Genomic DNA, 13689 nt, shown 5'->3' on the forward strand with positions numbered 1-13689 from the left:
TTGTCATAGGAGTTTGTCTCCTTTAATCCCTCAGATAATCCGATGAGGACTTTTTACCTGCCACGTTACAGATGAAGTTAGATATACAGCAACCTGAAGTGGTGGAATGAGATGCAAACTCAGAAAGCAAGAAGGAGAAATTATAGATAATTTTCCCCACTCTGAGACTAGCCCATCGCTCAGGCATCCAGCAAATATTTGTGGAGTGAATTAATGAATGGATGAATGAATGAATGAATATTTGAAGGTCGGCTTACAAAGGAACTTAGTGAGAAATGACACTGGTAGGAGAGCTAAATACATATTCCAAGCACAGATGGGGTTCAGTGGCTGAAGAAAATCCCAAACACTGAAACGAACTCAAAATAAAAAGAAACGGTTTCCTTAACTTTCACAACTAGGTGAAAGGTGTGTCTCCGCAGACCAGGTACAGAAGACGCATTTGCAATCTACAGAGCTCCCTCCTTCGGAAAGCTCTGGAACACAGTCGGGTTTTGTTCGCAAACTTCGGCCGCGGGGGCGGGCAGGGGCCTGCCCCTTTAAGAATCTGGTCGAAGTCCTTTTTCTCTCCCTACCCCCCCCACCAACTCGCGGTGCTGGGGAAGCCCAGCGCCCACCCCTTTCTCCTCTTGCTCGCTTAACTACGGGTTCGGATGCCCATCCGTCACAGAGGCGCCGCCTCTGATTGGCTTCAGGCCGGGAGGCGGGGCGGGAAGGCCGGAGAAACTAGTTTGTTGGCGGCGCCCCGGCTGTACCTCAGTAGCAACGCGCTCAGCGGCTTTTGCGAACTGGGGGAGGGGAGCAGCGGCGGCGAGGGCTGCGGAGCCTTGCGCGGGCGGCTAGGGGCCTCTGAGCGCGGCGGGTGGCGACGCCCCGAGTGGTGAGTACCCGGGCTGGGCTGGGGGCGCCGTCCTCGGGCCGGTCTAGCCGCGCGCCCGGCCGCCGGCTTTGGCACTTGTCACCACCCCTCACCCCGTGCCGGGATCGGGAGCGCCGGGTCCCGCGCGCCCCGCCGTGGGAGCCCCCGGCAGAGTGAGCCTCGCTGGACCGCGTGCCCCGCGAGCAGCACAACGGGGTCGAGTGTCTGGAACCGCCTCGGCCACCTCGGGGTCTCGGAGGGCTGGAGTCGGGGACAATGGTGGGGAGTGGAGGTCTGTAGAGAGCCGTCTCCTCCCCAACCCCGTTCCTCCCTCCTCGCGAGTGCCGGGGGATCCGGCGAGGGTATTTGCTGAAAGCTCTGAGCGAGAGAATGAATTGTTTTGCAAATGGATGTTGCGCGCGGGAGCTGCAACTCTTTCCCCTGGGAGTGCTTGATTCATTGAGTCCGCAGACTCTCTTTTTAAAAAATTACTATCGATCCTGGAAAGTGGAGGCTGCCTGTCTTTGAGGATGTGAGCAGTCCGCCTTTGCGCCGCGGGCCGGGCGAAGTCCCCGCGCACTTGACGCCGAGGGCCAGATGGCTGCCTGCCTCGTGCAGAGCGAGGGGCGAGGGTTTTAACCAAGGGAAAGGTCGTCCACGCGAGCCCGGCCCGGAGTCTCCTGTGCCCCGGCCGTTTACGTCCCACCTGACAGGGCCCCTCGTCTCTGTTTAGAGAGCTGTGGAGCAGCAGAGGAATGGTCACCCGTCCTAAGCCCTGCCCACCTGCCCCCCCAGGGTGGCCGCCACCCTAGCAGGTCCAGAGCAAGCCTTCTCTGGCCCTGGCTGTCCTGTTCACCCCATCTTGCCCTGGCTCCGGGACCCCGCAGCACTTGGGCACGCCCCCTACTCCTTTTCTCCCTCATGGTTGCTTGAGAAGCTTTCTGGTTGGGACTCTGTGCCCCCAGGGGCACCAGACATTTTTGTGCTGGTGCTTCAAAGAGCCCAAAGTTCATTTCCACTGTCTTTGAGCAGAGAAATCTTTATAGAGATCTTAACAAAGGGGGTGGGGTGGGGGCGACCCAGGTCCCCCGCAGGTTTAACGCAGCCACTCTTGGTCCTGCTGGGTTGCTTTGGGCAGGGGGAAGGCTCCCTGAGCTTTGGCCCTCCCTGGTGAGTCAGGGCAGAGAAGGCCAGGTGTCTGGGCCTTTTGGTTTCATTCACTCTGGTTCTGGCGGCGTGACTGAGGGAGGGAAGTGCCAGGGGGAGAGGAGGCAGGAACCCCACAGTCTGATCACAGGCCAGACTCTGGTGACTCTGACTTGGTTCAGGCCCTTTGGGACCTTGGGCCTCAGTCTGCCCATTCACAGGTGGGACCGATGCTCTTTGAGCCCAGGTGTGCTGTTAGTATTACTAAGGGGGTGTTGGTGAAGACTTGCATTTGTGGACTGGGGAGGAGTAGGACCCAAGGTCCACCCCACCAGGGGCAGGTTTGGTGTCCTTCTAACACGGGGTCCTTGAGTCCCCAAGCCGTGCCTTTGGAGGATGACGGAATCAGTCTTCTGTGCCCGGCAGCTATCTCCGTCTTGAGCCATTCCCTTTGTCAGGAGGTGACTCCATGCAGGTTACTCAAAGGAAGGTAGAGAGAAATGGTAGAGACCTTCCTCCCGGGGCTTAGGCTGCAGCCGGGTTTGTGTATGTGGTGCAGAGAGAGGAGCCACGGGCGACTGGCACACTCCACCTCAGAGGCGGCTTCTGCAGCCTGATGCCCCTTAATAACATCTTAAACCTGTGGGCGCTCAGTGTGGGAGAGGAGAGCAGGAAGAAAGAGGACGATTACCCGGGCCTTGGACTTCCTGGTCTGCAGCGACAGCAGGCTTGGTTCTTCCCATCTATTACCGTGATGCACGGTTGGGGGCGGGTGGTCAAAGGGAGTGGTGGTTTGTTCATTCATTGATTAACCGATTAATTGATTGATGGTTTGAAGGGGCTTGATTGGGACCCTGCCTTCGGGGAGCTCCTGGACCAGGTGTGCTGGCATGCGTGTGGCTTAGAGGCCCTGACACATCGAGGTGTGCACAGTACCCCAGTAACAAAGGCAGCAAGGGGAGCTGAGGGGACACAGGAGGTGCGCGGGTGGTGAAGGCTTCCTGGAGAGATGATGCCTTGATTAAGTAAAGATGAGAAAGGCATGTGGTGGGCTACCACCTCCCCCCACCCACTCACACTTCTCCCAGAGGCCACTTCATTGCCAGCCTCCAGGCAGGTGCAGGTTGAGGGCAGAGAGCATGCAGGTGGGAGTTGATGGAAAGGTTCACCTGGGACTGTGGTGGTCTGGCCCAGGAGTCCCCCAGGAAGATGGGTGGCTTCTGGATACAGCCGATCTGCTCAGGGGATCATGGGAGACCCCACCCCACCAGCCCCAAACACCAGCCCATTGCCTGAGCCCTTAAGTGCCACGGTACCAGCCCTCAGTGTGGGTGTGGCCTGAAAACGGAGGGCACAAGAAAACAGAGTGGCCAGACACAAATGAATTGGCTGGTTGAGATGCTCCTTTTCATCTGATGTGGTAAATTTCATAATTGAATTGCCTTAGGCAACCAGGGCTATTGAAGCATTTTCCCAGCCAGAAAACACTTAGTTGGGACAGCTAGGGGCGGGGGTGGGGAGAGTGTATGCATCCACAGCTTTTACTCACAGCATCCCAGCAGGCCTTTTCCCTTAGCAATCTGGGTCTGTCCCCAGGTGATGGAAGTCAGCCCAGCATCCCCTGTAGGTTCCACCCCCTTTCCTAGACCATCTGGCCCCTGAGCAGCACTGCTCCCACCCCAATCTAATATGTAGCTAAAGCTGATACCTGTCACCTTCAGGCACTCACCTTGCCAGACTTACTCCAGTTCCCTTAGCTGTTAGGAGCATGGAGGGGGGATTGTGGGATGGAGGGCAGAGAGAGGGCTCAGGAATGGGAGGGTTCCCTGTTATTAAGTCTCTTCAGCACCAGGTTGGGGGATGGGGGGAGGAGCATGGGCTCTTTGAACTGGACTCGGGTTCAGATGTTGCTTATGTGTCTGTGGTCAGCCCTCTCCTGGGGTCCCAGCCACCTGCACCCACCCTGCCCCCTCCCTCTGGTGCCAGTAGACGCTGTTCTTTCTTACTGCTAAACCTTTCCTTCCCAGCCCTGTCAGTGACCTTTTGGATGAAAAATGGTAGGCGTGTGTGGCTCACTAACCTGTTTTTAAAAGTGCCAGCTCTGTGGTCTCAGAAATCAGCTTAGTTGAGAAATTTCACTGTATTTTCTGCAAATACATAAAAATCTCCCAAGCCATTCCCTCCCCCAACGATGGTCTCCTGCACCTCTGGGACAGAGTTTAGATGAGGCTCTCTGGGCCCCACCTTGTTTCAGCGTGACTGAGGCCCAAGGCCAGCTGCACCTCTTCACCAGCTATCCCACAGATGGAACCCTCACACCTGGACCGTGTCAGCAGAAAGAGCACTTAAGTGGGGGTCTGGGAGTCCTGCTCTGCCCCTACCTGACTGTACAACTTCCTGTAGGTCCCCTTACCTCCATGGGCCTCGATTTGCTCTTCTGTAAAATGGGTGGATGTTCTTCAGTACAATGCTTCTACTAAATGTCTTGCTGTAAAATCTCAAAAGGTCTTGTGTCCTCTGGTATTAAGTAGTTTTATAAGGCTTGAGTTACTTGCATAGCTCTCTTGGGCAGGAAGAGGGAGAGGTGGCCGGTAGAGTGCAGAGGGGCTGAATTAGAAGGCAGGAATCTGGCGTCCTAGCTCCAGCTCCGCCTCTGATGGGTGCTGTTGGCCTTTGGGCAGGTCACCTTCCCTCTGGGCCCTCATTTTTCCACCTGTAGAATGAAAGTGGTGTAGTAGGCAGGCGCCCCATTTCCTTTCCTTTCTTGGTAAGTGGAAACTGAGTCAGACTTTCCCAGTAACTCCCCAGTAACTCCCCTGCCTCTGTCCACTGCCTTGGAGTTTAGGGCCCAGGTGTGAAGGGCAGCAGGTGTGGGAGCACTTAAATTGACACCCCCCACCCAGCCCGGGACAGATGGGGTGAGACCTCGCCTGAGGAGTGTCCCCTGGGCATAGAGCCTAGGGCCACCTCTGAAAGGAGAGACGGACAAAGACTTCCTAGGGGGCAAGAGGGACCTTGAGGGAGCCCAGGGGGACAGAGGAGGACGCCAGGCTCCCTGCCTTCTGCACGCAGCACTTTGCCAAGGAGGCGCCTGCAAGACCAGTCTGATGGCTCCTCCTGCGAGGAGGCGGTAGGCGGGGGCTGAGCAGGGCCGTGGGAGAACTGTGTCGGCGGCTGCCGAAGGGAGGACCCCTTTGTCGCTCCCCACCCACCTCTGTCTGCCAGGAAGTCACCTTGGACTGTCAGCCGCCCTCCCGTCAGAGTAGGTAGTGGGGATAGGATGGAAACTCAGACTCAGACTTGCTTATTTTCTGCCTGCTCCTGTTGGGCCCCCAGGGAGAGGCTGAGCACAGATCAATCTAGGCTGAAAGGAATTAATTTCCTAATTAAGATAAGAAAGGCTTGGCTCATTCATACCCCAGGATGAGCTACCTGCCAGATTTGCAGTTGGCCAGGTCAGATCTGTCTGGTCAGGAGTGAGGGCCAAGAGACGGAGGAGCTCTTTTTCTAGAAAGCCATGGCGATTGCATCCTGCATCCAGAGTTCAAGTTCTGCTGCATCCCAGCTGGGCTTGCGAGACCCTGGGCAGCAAGTCCCTTAACCCGTGAGCACCTGTATTATTTGCGGCTTTGGAAATCCGAGGGAGCGAGACGTACAGCTCCATTCAGGCAACAGACATTTATTCAGCACCTTCTGAATGGCTCACCCTGGACAAGAAACTGGGAAGGGAAAGTCAGGTTCAAAGAGGGTCTGTACTTGCAAGCTCGGCCTCTGGCCTGGGAGACAGACAAGTAGTCAGGTGGTTATGGGTCAGCGCTAGGCTGTGAGTGGCGTGGCCAGAGCCATTGGACACGTGAGGAAATGGACTGTCGTTTGTGTCTCAATTCCTAACGTGGCCAACGAATGTTTTTTGCCATCTGTTTTTCTGCCAGGATCTGCGATGCAGCAGAGAACAAGGCAAGGTCCCCACCATCCTGGGGCCCCCATTCAACTGGGGGAGGCAGACCACAGATGGATAAAATAAATAGAGCTGCAGTTGGGCTGCAGAAAGTGGACGGGGAGGTGTGAGGAAAAGGATCAAGGTGGGGCATCTGCTTAGACGAGGGGGCTCTGGGCTGGTGACATTTTAGCCGAGACCTCCAAGACGGCAAGAGGCAGCTGTGGGAAGTTCTGAGGAAGGGGGTGCCCAGCAAGTGCACAGGCTGGGAGCATTGTGGGCTGGGGAGGGGGTTGAGATGAGACCCAGAGAGAGGCTGCAGCCATTCCATCCTGGAATCTTCTGATGCGTAGGGAGCCTAAGGAAAACATGTTCCTTTTAAGTTGTTTTATTGTCTTTAATTTCAATCATACATCAGTAGGTTCCCTTTATAAACAAGCAATATAAGAAGAAATGGAGCATGGTATGAAAGTGGCCCCATCCTTGGTATCTGTCAGCAGTTTGGGGCATACTGTTCTCATCCCCCTTTTCATATACAGATTTTGTGCTTATGTAATTTGGATCACACTCAGTACTCCACAGTGTCTATCACTTACTGTGTGGTGAATCTCTTTCTCTTTTCACAGCAGTGTAGTATTCCATGGTGCGGCCAGACCACCATCTTTCAGCTCACAGTCTCCTAACAGAAGACGTTTTAGGTGTGTCTGATTTTTCTTCCCCCCTATACAATCCATGAAGTCACGCACATCCTTGATCGTACGTCTTTCTGGTCTTTAAATTTTCATTGTCAAAACCAAGTGCCGTTTGCGAAGACTAATAAGCCAGTTTTCTCTCCCATTGATGGTGTCTGGGAGCCCACTTCCCCACGTCCTCACCACGCTTATTATTATCCACATTTTCCCTTTTAGCTACTGTGATGGGGGAAAAGGATCTCATTATTCCTTTAAAAAAAAAAAAAGTGATCCAGTTTATTCAGGCTTTCTCTTTTTATTGTAATCCATCGTTGTTTTTCCCAGAGGATCAAGGTTTAGCGAGTGCTGCCTCTCGCAGGTCTGACCGCGGCTGGGGACTCAGCGAAGCCTTTGCCCTGTGTACTCATCTGTGAAATGAGGTCCTTTTAATCCCCGCCCTGCCCCCTGCCAGGCTGCTGCGTTTTGGGCATGGGAAAACATTCCTGAAAGTTCATTTTATGCTGAAAAGCTCTGCAGACATCATGGGTTTTACTAGTGAAAGGCAGATGTCTGGAGCCTGGAACATTTGAATGGATGTGAGTGTTTCTAAACAGCCAGTGTGTCCAGGGGAGGGACTGGGCTGGCTTTAGGTGGGACGTCTGCCTTGCATCCCTGAGATGGGGAGGACCTCACCCAGCCGAGTCAAATAAATGAGCCAGGAGGGCAGAGAAAGTTCTCTAGCTGGTTCTCTAGCTGGTCTAGGGCCAGGCTCAGAAAGGGGCATTGGTCACCACAGACTTGATCCCCCATTTATCTGTTGGTAGAGACCAAAGGCTGGGGCTCCTAGAACTTTGTGCATTTCCATGTTTGTTACTTTGGGGGTCCTTGTCTGTTTTCTTGTAACAGGAGGCTTTAAAATAAGCAAAAGATTGACAAAAGGGCCCTTGTACTTGATTTGGAGACAGAAGGAGGGGAAGCTGTGGGGATTGATAAAGGAAAGGTGGGATCAGGGCCAAGGAAAACCAGGCCCATGTGGTCCCTGGGCGGCCTCAGGCCCCATGATGCAGGAGCCAGGGAGCGGGCTGGGCCCCTGGAGGAATTCATCACTGCTGGGATTCAGGTGCCTGGGGTATATATAGCTAGGCTGTCCTGTCCTTCCCCAAGTGGGCTCTAACACAGCGAGCGGGTCCACACCTTGGGGAGCAGCATCCAGACTTGGCTGCGATTGCCCTGCTGCCGCCTGGGACCTAAGCCCTGGTGGAGGCTTCTGTTATCCCCACCAGCCTGACCTGGTTGGGACAGCTGTGGGGAGCTGGGGGGGACTAGGCCACAGACAGGAAGGTGGACAGACATGGGGGGGGGGGCGGTGGTAGCAGTGAACGAACAAGCAGGTGGCCAGAGGGCTTTGGTCGGGAGGCATCCTGCCTTTGTACCTCTGCAGCCAGTGGGCAGGAGGAGAGAAGGCTGAGACCTTGGATGCAGGCACATCTTTGCATTTGTTAGGCATCCCATGGTTCTGAGGGCTGGGTTTTTCATGAAGGGAGTGAGGGGAGCATCTCACTCAGGAGCTGGCTCGAGGGCAGTCCGTGAGGGCAGGGGCAGACTGGGTCCCACCCCACTGCCACCCCCAGCCCAGCCTGCAGGGGTTTGTGGAGTCAGAGTGAAGTCGAGTCGCCAGGTTTTGTTTCAGGCACCAGGATCGACTGGTCTGTCCGTGTTGCAGGAAGTTGCAGCTGCTATTTTTACTGCTCCAACTAGGACTTTTTACAGGAAGGTACAATTACAAGCAAAATGTCAGGGTTTGGCTGGCCAGCTGATCCCTGGGAGGCTGCCACAGGCCAAGGCAGGGACGATGGTGGTGTCGGTGGGTGTGTAAAGCAAGACTCATTTGCACGTGGACACATCCCTACCCTGGGTACTGGGTGGCTTCCTGTGAACTGCTTGCAGTGTCTATATAGTTTTCCTCTAGGCAGAAAAGAGGACTTTGCTGGGATTTGTCCAGGTTAGTGCACCTGAACACGTTATGATTGGCTGGTCATGAGATTATGAAGCCAATCTGGGGAGCTGTAAGCCATTCTGTTCCGGACTGCTCAGGAAGCTGAAATTTTGTTAAATGAAATTATTGAGACCCTACGGTGTGATAGCCACACTGCTAAGTGCTAGAGGTAGAGGTGGATCAGACAGACCCCGCCCTAGAGCATCACCCATGCAGCATTAAGGATGCAGGAAGTGCCATCCCTGAACCCTTTGGACAAACACCTGGTATGTTTTTAATTTATATGCGTTATGGCCAGAGGCCAAGCAGGGCTTACGTTAGCTTCTGTTGTGGCCTAACGGGTCACCACTAACTCAGTGGCTTAAACAATACCTATTTATTAGCTCACAGTTCTGTAGGTCAGAAACCTGGACTGGCTCAACTGGGTTCTCTGCCTAGGCTGTCACAAGTCCAAGGTCAAGTACCAGCTGGACTGGACTCTTATCCTGAGGCTCTGGGGGAGAATCTGCTTCCAGACTCATTCAGGTTGTGGGGAGAATCAAGTTCTTGGTGGTTGTAGGACTGAGCTCCCTCTCTCCTCCCTGGCTGTCAGCTAGGTGCTGATCTTGGCTCCTACAGGCTGCTGCATTCCATGCCAGATACCCCATCTCTAAGCAGCAGTGGAGTGTCAGATCCTTTCCTGCTTCAGATCTCTGACATCAACTTCTGCAATCAGCTGAAGAAAACTCTGCTTTAAAGAGCTCATGTGATTAAGTCAGGCCCACTCAGAGCATCTCCCTATTTTAAGGCCACCTGATTAGTTAGTAACATCATTAATTATATCTGCAAATCCCTTGCTATGTAGGTAACATGGTCACAGGAGTAAGACCAGGGTGGAGATCAGGGTGCCATCCTTGAATTTTCCTGCCAAGAGCTTGTGCCAACAGGGGCTACAACAGCAACAGTATTGATAACAGCAGGTCTCATGAATAGAGTGAATTTTGTGTGTCCCACTGTACTGGGCTCTGTACATGGACCTTCTCATTTAATTCTCAGGATAGCACATTGACACTTATTCCACCCGCCCCATTTTCCAGATGAGTAAAACTGAGGCTCGGAGAATATAAGTACCTTGGGCCAGTCATACAGGTAGAAACAGCAGTGCTGGGATTTGAGACCAGGACCTTAGCGCCTGACCACCCCCTCAGGGTGCTCGAGGCCAGCATCTCCAGTTTGATTACTGTGATATGCAGAACACCGTGTAGGACAGGGATGAGGGTTGCTCTTTCCCATCCAGCATTTAAAATACTTAAATATGAAACATACCAATCATATTGCAGGTTAACACAGCAGACACTGAGGACCTCTTACGTGGATCTTTTTGATTCTTATTCCAGTGGGTATTTGTGGTTAATCTACTTCCCATTCAGCAATATTATCGATCTAATGTATTCCAGGCAGCAAAGATGACACAGAATAGTGTCCTCGATGAGTTGAAAATAAAAATAAAGGCAGAGTACCCAATGCCCTGAAGGAATAAATAATGCTGGACTAGAGAAGAACCCTCACAGCTCCGCAGCAAAGGGCCAACGGGTATTAGAATGTTAATTGTAGGAGACAAGACAAAAATGTTCTCTTTACTCTCTGCCATGTTCCTGGTGCATAGCACAGGACCCAGCACATGGTAGGTGCTCAGAAATTCCTTGTCAGGTTAATTTTTTCAGTATCTACTATGTACGAGGCCCTGTACATGCCAGACAGATGTCAAGTCCAGGGGAGGGTGTGAGTGTGAAAAGAGAGGGCTTATGGAGAGAGGGAGTGGGGATGGGAGAGCTGCAAAGTCCAGCATGTGCCCCAGCGAGTGGTGGGGGAGAGGGGCTGGGGACCAGATTGCACAAGGCTTGGATGTCCAAGCCTCCTTGAAGCTTTTGAGCAGGAGAGAATGGTGGTCAAAAGTGAAGACCGGATTGCCTGGAGTGGGAGAGACTGGGGACAGGGCCTGTTCATAGCCCATTCCGCAACTGTGAAGTCCTCACCTTGTTTCCGACGCAGGACTAGCCACACAAGGGACCCAGGAAGGAAGATTTAATGGAACTTGGTGGCCGAATGATATGCTAAAAATGTATGTATGAATGAGTTGCAGTTTCTGGGCACCCATGTATTTGGCTATAAATACACGTTACATATGTAATTTCAAGAGACCAAAAATCAATCAACTGCAAAGCCCAAGGGCAGCAGCCCATGCGTGGCCCCTGTAGTTTGCCGTCTCAGGCGCTGCCCTCTGCAAACCACCGAGGTCTGTTATTTGGGGGAAAATGAGGAGGGGTCCTGTGGCGAGAAGAAAGCATCTGGTGATGGAGGGAGGCGCAGAGCAGGCTGGGTTCTTCGAGGGGAGGCCGGCCAGCGGGGATCAGAGGGCGCCAGCTCCTGTGCCCACATGTCCATGCAAGCTGGGGAGGGGCCGAGACCCTCCGGGCAGGTGATTCCACTCTCACTGCCCTTCACTTTCCATGGCAGTTTCTTTTTCGAGTACTTTAAAAAAAAAACATGGTTAATGTGTGGTGGATGAGGAAATTTTGCTAACCCACTGTTCTCACAATGTGGTCCCGGACGGTCCCTGGGATATTTTCGTGGTCCACGGGGGTCAAAACTGTTTTCATAGTAACACCCAGATATTATTTGCCTTTTTCACCCATTCCCTCCCAGTGCATAACCCCGTGACCCAATGTTTTCCAGATGACCATTGAATGAAGTTACTAAATCTTGCGTGTGTAAGTGAGCCAGAGTGCAAGACAGACCAGGAGACGGGAAGGTCATGGAGTACACAAGGGCACCACACGGGCTCAGGTCCCACACTGCAGCTAATCTTTAAGAAACTAGTGCTTGACAAGTCTTAGTGTTTTTTCAAAGAGGAATATCCAAAATGATCTGTAAGGCTCTTAAAAATCTGTTCCCTTTTCCAACTCCCTGTCTGTATGAGGCTGGATTTTCTTCTAGTCTTCACAATGAAAGCATTTTACAATGTTTAGGAGTATGGGATTAACACTTACACACTACTATATATAAAATAGGTATGCATTAAGGATTTACTGTATAGCACTGGGAACTGTATTCAGGATCTTGTAATAACCTGTGATGGAAAGTAATCTAAAAATATATATATAACAATCACTTTGCTGTACACCTGAAACTAACACAATACTGTAAATCAGCTATACTTCCATTAAAAAAAAAAACCACAACATTTTACAACAACTTGAATGCAGAAGCAGCTAGAGAGTCTGGCCACTATTGTCAATAAAATAATTTTTTTTTGGAAACTAGATTTATGAAAAACAACTGTTATTTACGCTAACGTATAATGAGTTTATTATTGTTCTTCAGGTAACTAGTGTACATTTCAATTTTGTCTCAGTTTTAATTTTGTCTGTGATAAATATCAATAGGTTAAACCATGTAACAGAAGCCCCTTAGGGTCCTCAATCATTTTTAAATTGTAAAAAGATCCTGAGACCAAACCATTTGAGAACAGGTGTGCTAGGCAAAGCCCTTGCAAGCTGGGGCCTGGGTGTGGGCCCTGCACCCAGCTCTGTTCATCTGTTTTCCCCTTTTAGTCCCTTGGCAACCCTGCGAGGTTGGTGTGATTATTTTCACGTCCATTTTACAAATGTGGAAACCGAGGCACTGAGCATTTGAATACCCAGCCCAGGCCTCGCAGTATAGAGGTGGCAGTGCCAGCAAGCAGAGAGGTGCCAGACCGACGTCCCTGTTCCCCAGGCAGGGAGGAAGCCAGGCGCCTGAGAGAGAGCTTGTAATGCAGGCCTGGTCTGTGTCCTCAAGTTACGAGCTGTTGGACGTAGTGCGAGCTCTTCAGGGCGGCATGGGGCCTGGCAGACGGGGAAGGCACACCACTTCCACACCCTTCCTCCTTTCTTGAGGCCCAGGAAGGCAGACTCAGGTTTGCTAAGTGGCAGCGAGGCACTTGGGAAATCAAGTGTTTTTCATTAAAAACAGCACCTCCTGTTCAGGCACACACGGCGTTTGCAGCCAGGAAGGTGGTTCTTTCTAAACAGCCCATGTTATGCCTTTTGAGCAGGGACTTTGGAGCAAAACAGCTTTGAATACTGAGGATGTGTGCACGTTTCTTACCTTCTCTGAGCCTCAGTTTGCCCACCTGTACAATAGGGACCGTGATGCCTCAAAGAGGTGCCGTAAGGATGAAATGAAAGAAGGCATGTACGGGGCCTGATGCAAAAGCTCGTTCACAGCCAGGTTCGAAAAAAAGTGACTCCGGGACTTCCCTGGCGGTCCAGTGGTTAGGACCCAGCACTGCACGGGGCACAGGTTCGACCCCTGGCTAGGGAACTAAGATCCCACATGCTGTGTGGCACGACCCCCCCCCCCAAAAAAAAAAAAACAAAAAAGTGACCCTGCATCTGGCACAGTGTCCGGCAGGTTCAGGGGTGTGTGCGGTGGGGACAGCCTCCCCACCCTCCTATCAACCCATTTCTCACCCAACCTACCAGAGACAGTCTGCAACCCAGCAGGTGCGTGTGTGTGTGTATTACGTGTCTATGTGTATGACTAGGTAGTCGGTTTTTAACAGATGTAAGAGATGGCATCCTGTTCATAGCACTTCTCGTTTTAGCAGAGAAAGCCAGTTGCTTATTTTTTTATATATATAGTTCTGTAGTACTCCATTGTATGAATGAACCACCCACCATTTCTTTAACTGGGCCTCTTGCCTGTGAACATTGAGCCTGTTTCCAGCCTTTTGCTTGCAGCCAAGAGTGTGCAAGTGTGATGGAGGGCAGGATTCCTGGGCTGGAGAGGCTGGGGCAGAGGGCTTTTGTCATTTTGAAAGATCTTACCAAAGTGCTCTCCAGCTACACTCCCCTGCCCTCCTCCCTCTCCATGGGAGAAGAGAAACAGAGCTGTGTCCTTGGGCTTTAGCAATTGAGGCACATTCCCATTCTGGTTCGACAGCAGCCCTGGCAGCCTGGAGTAGAACGAAGCTTCTAGAGCACAGGGAGAAAGAAATCCACGAACAAGTAGCTGGTGCTTGACTTTTTTTTTTTTTTTTTCCTTCTGTCCAGTTCTG

At 52.2% G+C, this 13689-nt stretch overlaps 1 protein-coding gene across 2 annotated transcripts in view; it reads left to right on the plus strand.

Moving 5' to 3' along the window:
• The first annotated feature begins 748 nt into the window (after window positions 1–748).
• The window catches only part of KLHL25 (kelch like family member 25), a 55399-nt gene continuing 42458 nt past the window's right edge, over window positions 749–13689 (plus strand). Inside the window, exon 1 of one of the 2 annotated variants that reach the window (XM_032624796.1) lies at window positions 749–880. The gene's annotated coding sequence lies outside the window, so the exon portion shown is untranslated. The remainder of the gene's footprint in view (window positions 881–13689) is intronic. The other variant, XM_032624797.1, reaches the window with a different exon arrangement.

The sequence above is a fragment of the Phocoena sinus genome, chromosome 2 (assembly GCF_008692025.1).
Source record: "Phocoena sinus isolate mPhoSin1 chromosome 2, mPhoSin1.pri, whole genome shotgun sequence".
Lineage (NCBI taxonomy): Eukaryota > Metazoa > Chordata > Mammalia > Artiodactyla > Phocoenidae > Phocoena > Phocoena sinus.